The sequence below is a fragment of the Anas platyrhynchos genome, chromosome 14, assembly GCF_047663525.1.
Source record: "Anas platyrhynchos isolate ZD024472 breed Pekin duck chromosome 14, IASCAAS_PekinDuck_T2T, whole genome shotgun sequence".
NCBI classification, from domain to species: domain Eukaryota; kingdom Metazoa; phylum Chordata; class Aves; order Anseriformes; family Anatidae; genus Anas; species Anas platyrhynchos.
Window position 1 is genome coordinate 3,338,224 of NC_092600.1, and position 7,242 is coordinate 3,345,465.

The following is a 7,242-nucleotide window of genomic DNA, read 5'->3' on the forward strand; positions in this document are numbered from 1 at the left end:
AGGCTCATTTAATCACACTTGAATAGACTCATGGAATGGCAGAGCTTTGAAAATCCTTTTTAGACCCCGTGTGGTTACTCATTGATTTTATTTACATTGGAAATAATTGTGTACATACCCAACTCTCTGTCTGGGCAGGACCTTGTATAGATTTCCTGTTATGCTCTTTGACTGGTCAAGTGGTGTTGCTCTTCAACACCAAGCAGGACCCTCACCATCATGGCACAAATGGCACAAATCACCCTGACCCTTCAGTTCATCTCACTTGGGCTAAAGTCATTAACAAAAATTACTGGCATTCTGCTGACAGTATCAAGGTGCATGGATTCACTTATTTTCCTTTTATTTATTTATTTATTTTTATTATTATTTTTTTTACCATCCAGATCTTTCTGTGATCTGTAGAAGAGTGCTTACTAAGAATTCTGCAAACAGTGCCACTTGCAGTGTCCTCTTGTATGACATAGCTAGTAATCGAAAAACTCAAAACCTAGCTGAGCATTTTTTCCTTCTGTAGTTATAAAAAGTAAGAACAGAATGCGGTGCTGGAGGAAAGCCCCAGGAAAGATTTCTTCACATCAGAAATGTGGACTTATTTATTTATTTATAAATTTATTTATTTATTTTTGGCTAGTGTGTTTGTGAATGGTTCAAAGATGGCTTGACTACAAAGACTGAGACCTAACTGCAAGATGGAAAACTCTTTGAGATCATTTGTTTTATTTCTATTTTTCTCTGTCAGGTAGTCACCTTTGAGACCAAGACCTGGAAAGTTTCAGCTAGGGAAATGGTGCCAATTCCACATCTGGAATCTCATTTCTGCTGCGCACACTGTTCCCCCTGTTTGGAGTTTAGGGGCTTGCTTGGGCTTCCCTACAGCTAAATGCTAGCCAGGAAAGTCGGGATCCAGGTACGTGTTTGGATTACATTACACCACCTCTATACAGCATGCAGGGATGCTGAGACTCCCCACTTGCATGGTGCATGGTGGAAGACTCGCTGTCATTGTCAGGACCTTGGTGTCCCAGTGTGTAAGGATTCCCTGTGGGCACTAAATTCATCATTGGGAACCGAATCTGGTCAAAATCATTGGATCTTCCTCTTGCCTTCTCTTTTAAACATTTAAAATTTTTATTAGCTTTGCTAACTACCCAGATTACCTTACTCTATACCATTTATTTAGGAGTTATTCCATGTTGAAGAACAGATGCACATTTGTCTGCTATGTAGAACATCTCAAAGGAAGTAAATTATACCACTATTTTAGAGTCCCTGGTGGTAAGAGACAATCAGCCTCTTCCCTCTGGCCCAGTCTCCAGCTATTCCTGCAATCACTTCATTGCAAGAAAATGAATCAGTTAGATCCATATGAAGCAATTCTGAAACCACACTCGGCTGAATGATACATTTTAGCCTTTTGGAAATATTTTCAACATTCAAGATAACTATTCCTTTGAGGGCTCGAACGATAAATCCCAAAGTGCCCGCAAGCAGTTGGGTAGCAGCCAAAAATGCCAAGTCAGAGGAAAATAATTGTTTTCAAATGGTGACAAACCTGCAAGGTCGGCGGAGAACAGAGGACCTGTGTTGCTGCCTGAAGATAGCCATGTAACTCAGGACTGTGAGCTGTGTACACTAAACAGAGCCTAACATCTCCGCAGGGTGTTCAGAGGCTGCAAAAGCAGAAGGGAACTGGTCGGCACTGGTCTAACTCACAGGGCAGAAATGATATTGAAAGAGAACCCGAGGACATTGGGTTTAGACAGAGTGCACGCTGCCGGTGCTTTGGGTTGCTCTGTGTTTGTTCCTCGGAGGTGAGGAAACGATAGGCTTTGTATTGCTAAAGTCATTGCAAGGAAAATAATTTGACAGCTTGGACTGGAGATTTCTGTGCCATTATGAAACGTGGTTTGAAATTGTCCAAGGCAATGCAATAATTACAGAGTTAACCATGTCTAAGGATGATGGATACTTCAAGTGGAGGCTGGGAGTTTGCCACTGCTGCTCTGGACTCCTTTGTACCGCGGACAGATGCCTACCCAGAGGGAACGTGCAGCACAGGGAGCCGAAGCTTCGGGAACAGCATTGAGCCAAAACTGCAGTTGCAAGTCATGTGGAATCAGCTTGAGGGAGCCTGGTGATTACTTTCTAAGGCTATCTACATATAAAAGTCTGCCTGGTGGTATAAATCAGCACGGTTCTGCTGACTGCTGTGTAGCTGCATCCATCTACTCCAGCTGAGGATCTGGACGAAAGCATTTAGGTAAAACAGAGGGCTGAAAACTACCAGAACACCTTTAAAGCTAATGTGCCAGCAAGCAAGAGAGGCATTCGGTTATGTGGAGTAGACTTCTTTCATCTGTGGTATTTAAAGCAGAAAAGTGAACTTTAGATTCTCACCATTTTACTGCATCTGTTAAAGCAGTATTGGCTTTCAACAATGAAATGAGTATTCAGGCCAAGTGTCTCTGCAGAATTTCGGGCACTCCACGAACGGATAAAATTTCAATTGCAGAAACAAGAGAAAGTACCAGACACAAATGCACCACATATTACATTTAAGGAAAGACGGTGAAGTGGGCAGGTTATACCGTGGGAATAGGCAGCAGCTGGTGGCTGACCCCAGCGTTACGGCAAAGTCACTGACGAGGCCACAAAAAATTAAGAAAATTAGTAAGCAAAGTCTTTAAGAAACCCAGCCTTTAAGAAATCCACCAGGGCTGCTCTGTGGGCTAGCAGCAGGGAACCGCTAAGCTCTGGGCTCGGGCTCCAGGCCGGGTCCCTCGTTCCCAGGCAGACAGAGTTGGCAACAGCCCGTATCGCTCTCTGGTGGCCCCTCGGGCCAGAAAGAGGAGGTATATTGGCAGCCCAGCAGGGGAGCAGCAGCCAGCTCCCCTTGCCAGAAGTCAGGTTGCTACATTGGCGGTGAGAAAAAGCCTAAAGCAGGGCCCCTTCGATGCAGCAGGCTGGCGAGGAGCAGCATGGAACAGACCTGCGGCTGCGCCACTGGGGTGGAGAAGCCCGGGCCAGGTGGGACTCACCGGTCGGAGGCTGCCCGTCCTGCGGTGAGCGGTCGGGGACCCTCGTTGTGGGGCCATCGTTGCAGGTTGGAGCATGGCTGGGCGCTGGCACGGCCCCACGGCCTCACCCCGCAGCCACGTGTGGATGTAGCTCACGCTCTCACCTGGTCACAGGTCTTTGGGGTGCCCCATGGAGGGTTCCTGAAGACGTCTGTGCCTCGGCAGCTCTGGAGCAGGCTGCAGCTCTGGTTTCGCCACGCGCTGGGCTCCCTGCGTGTGACTTTTCTCTTTCCACTGCTGTTCTGGACAGGCCTCCCGTTCATCCTTTCGCTTCATTAAAAGGGCTTCAGCCCCTCCTCCAGCATCTTAAAAGACAGTGCTGGGAGAGGCAGCAGTGACGGGAGTGACAGACAGACCTGGAGAAACTACTGCACCCTTTTTCTTAAAGCCCCTGCAATTACCTTCCTTCTAGTTGGGAATCTCTCTCAGTGATTATCTGGCTCTTCTGATTTCCATCAGCTGGAGAGCTGCATCTCTGGGATTATCCTCTCAGCATCCTTGCCTGCCCCTTAATGTCACAGGCTTTGGCCAGTTAGTCCAGTTATAGCTTCTCTCAATTCCAGCCTCATCCTCCTGCAAGAGTAACTCACAAATAAAGCAGAGTGGGAGTTTCCATGTTAACGTGCTTTTCTCGAGCCCTCGGGAAAGGTCCTGAACATGATTTCTTCCGCTTGGATGGAAAGAGGTATTCCTGCTAGAGCCTCCATGAAATTACAGGCTTTTTTTTTTTTTTTTTTTTTTTTTTTTTTTTTTTTTTTTTATGAAATGTAAAACAAAGTAAATATTACCTTAGAGTCTCTTATTCGTGTTGCAATAAAATGAGAGACTTCCTTGGAAATAAGTTTTAAGACACAAGTCTTGTAATGTTCACATTTATTGGAGTGGAGTTCACAGCTGACCCGAGGTCTGGAGGGTTTGGAAGCAAGAGCCTGTGTGAACTTCCAATTCTTCCTCCTCCAGCACAAGGTGCAAAACCGGACAGTTATTCAGAGACTTCCCCACCCTCTGTAAGCTTGTGTGCTCATATATCTCTCATGGTACATAAAGAATGACATATTGCAGTGAATCTGCTGAGAATAGCTTGTAAAATACATCATTATATGAATCAGCCTCATTAGAAGTCTCCCTTTCTCATGATTTAAAACAGACACAGTACTTGCAGGAGTGGAAACCAGTGCTTTTTTTTTTTTTTCTTTCTATTTTTTTTCTCTGTTGTTGGCGTGTTGTGTTCAACCAAATGTTGAAACAGAAAAAAAATAGTTCTCTGAACTCAGGGCCAGAATTAGAAAGCAAATACTGCATTACCCTGATGCCTCTCCGGCATAATTAAGGTCTTGGGTGTTTTCCTGGATGCATGACTTTCCAGCTTTGTTAATAAAATATTATTTTGCTCCTCTAAACAGCACAAAGCTGCATTCTTTGCATACTCCAAATCCCCCTGACTCTGGACCCTCTAACACCTCACATTCAGCATCCTCAGCCATTCCAGGCTTTCCTCCCCCAGCTGCTGCTCTGTTTATGAAGGGGATTATCCGGCATGGTGCCTGTGATAGCAGGAGACAAGGCTCGGTGACCCAGGACCTCTCTCAGCCCGATTTTCTGTAAGGACTGGCGTACCAGGTGCCTCCTGGCTGCATGTCTGAGACCCCGTTCAGGCTGCCCGTACGCTGGTGCAAGCACTTGGAAATGAGCTCAGTGGTGTCAGTGTTTTACCTTAGACAAGGCTCCAGCAGATGCACGCCAAATGAGGCACCGCAGATCGCGGCAGCTCTGGGCTAGTGGCCATATCATGCAGGACTCATGGCAGAAAAGGGATGTGTCTTTGCTCCGAGGCAATGAAACAGCCTCCTCCAGTCCCCTTTGCCCTCTGCGTTTAGTAGAGCACGCTGAAAAACTGCAGGTACAGCAACTTTTTACTGTTTCTCTCTTGTCACTTCAACATCAGGGAATGTATTGCTATCATTTCTTGCAAGCCCCAGCAACACACACTCTCTCCAGCATGTTTTGGCTTATAAACCTCTGGCTGCACTCTTCTGGATAAAATGGATTTTTAATCAAATGTGATAAGTGCAATTACTCAGCTACCCTCAGGTCTGGCCTCCTGCTGCTCCCAACCCTGCAGCCCATGATCCCTGCCGGGATGCTCTGCTTGTGGGCTTGTCACAAAGAGCCTCACTGGCTGAACACCGTGGTACATTTTTGTCTCCCACCCAAGATGTTGGGCCATGAACATCACCAAGGGTCTTGTCACACTCAAGGCTAGGGCATCACAACCTTACAGGGAAGTCGTATTTATCTTGAGCACACTTTTATCCTAGACTCTGCTCTGATTTTAGAGGTGATGGGCAGCTTTTCCTGCTCTACCTGTGTAAGCTTCCATGGAAAGCACCACTTGCTCTGCTCTGCTGGTACCCATAGGCTTTAGACACTGACCTTGTATCCTGCAATATCCTCTTGAACCTGGAGTGCCTTCAGGGTTGAGAGCACAACCACGTCATGCCCTGTGGGGGTATCTGAAGGCTAGCCTTTGATATCCAGGTTAGGACATAAAGGGCGTGCTGGGATGGTCAGAAGCTGAACTACCAGGGAGTGAGATGGGGCTGGGAGCCCAACAGCTGGGAGGGAAGGAAGGACTTCCATCTTCCATCTCCTGTGCTCTGAACATCTGCTTGCCTTTTTTTTTTTTCCTCTTTTTTTTTTTTTTTTTTTTTTTTTTTCTTTCCAGTAGAAAATAAAACAAATCCCTGATTTTCCTCGGACCTTAATTTGACTGTACTAGCTAGCAACCAATGGCTGGTGCCAAGGACTCCATCTAGTCAGAAGATAAAGAAGTCTGTGCAAAACCCCACGTGTTCCTGTTCTACCCCAGCTCAGGCAGGTGGTGCCGCTTCAGGGCACAAAACAACAAAAAAAATCCACTCTATTTCTAGCCTTGATCTTCTGTTCCCAAACATTTTCCTTATTTGTCACATCCTGAAGGATTTCTTTTTTATAGAAATTCACACAACCTTTGTGTCACCGCTGGTTCTGCCCTGACAGAAGCGGGTTTACTTCTCCTTATCACTCACTTCGTCTACCAAATGCCATTTTGTGAGACCTCTTGTGCTTTACCAGAGTTTTTTTTTTTTGCCTTGAGGACTGGGCAGCCCTTCCAATGCCAGTCTTGCCTCCTTCCTCCTGGATTTGCTGGGGAGCATCTGGTTGCCAAAGCTGGGATTTCACAGCTGTGGTCTGACGGGCTTCCTATCAGCACATACAAAAGGAGCAAGCACACAGCACCAGCTAAATGTCCCCTTCAAGGCTTCTCAGCTGGAACAACTGCTGCGGTTTGAAGTTGTTTTGTTAACTTCTTTGGCTAATTGATAACATCTGCATCTCGCCACCCTTCCTTGCGTCTCAGGCTACTTCCAAACAGATCAGATAGATAATGCTGCGGCAGATCTCGGTTTCTGTATTAGTGATATATTGTTACACTTCACGAAAATGGTATTAAAAGCTGGGGGATGTCTTCAGATAATGCTTCCTTTATAAAGGTTTCTTTCACACAGTCACAGAAACAAGCCCAGAGACACTAATAAAACTTCAGGTTATTCATTTGGCGTTTCCCCTGTGATCACGGTCAGATAAAAAAACTTCTGAAATATGTCACACTATTTTCCTTTCTTTTTCCCTACTCTACTACCTAAGTTTAAAAATTACATTTAGGCTTTAAAATATTGGAATTAGCTTTTATTTTCCATTATTTTTCATCATCCTCGTATTACAATAGAAGAATCAGGAATACATGTGATATTTTAGTAAATAAAGTCTTTGTATTCAGGATCACTCTTGAAGTCTGGTAATACACAGTGACACCATATAGGTCCCAAGGAGACATTATGGTTGTAATGGAAATATCGTATATCTCATATCTCAGGTCTGATATATCAGCTCGGCCATAAAAAGAAACAGGATATTTGCAACTATATTTTAACAGGGATTTTGCTGTTACCATGAGAACATGGATTACTCAGAAATTTTGGTGAGAAAACTCTTAAATGGTTTCATCAGTGTCTAGTCCCAGGAGTGTTCAGTTCTTTCGCTGCTATCGAAATAGCCATTAATGCAGTGAAAATCAGAAACTTATGAGTGTTTCATGGGTGTCTGACTGTACATCTCAGAC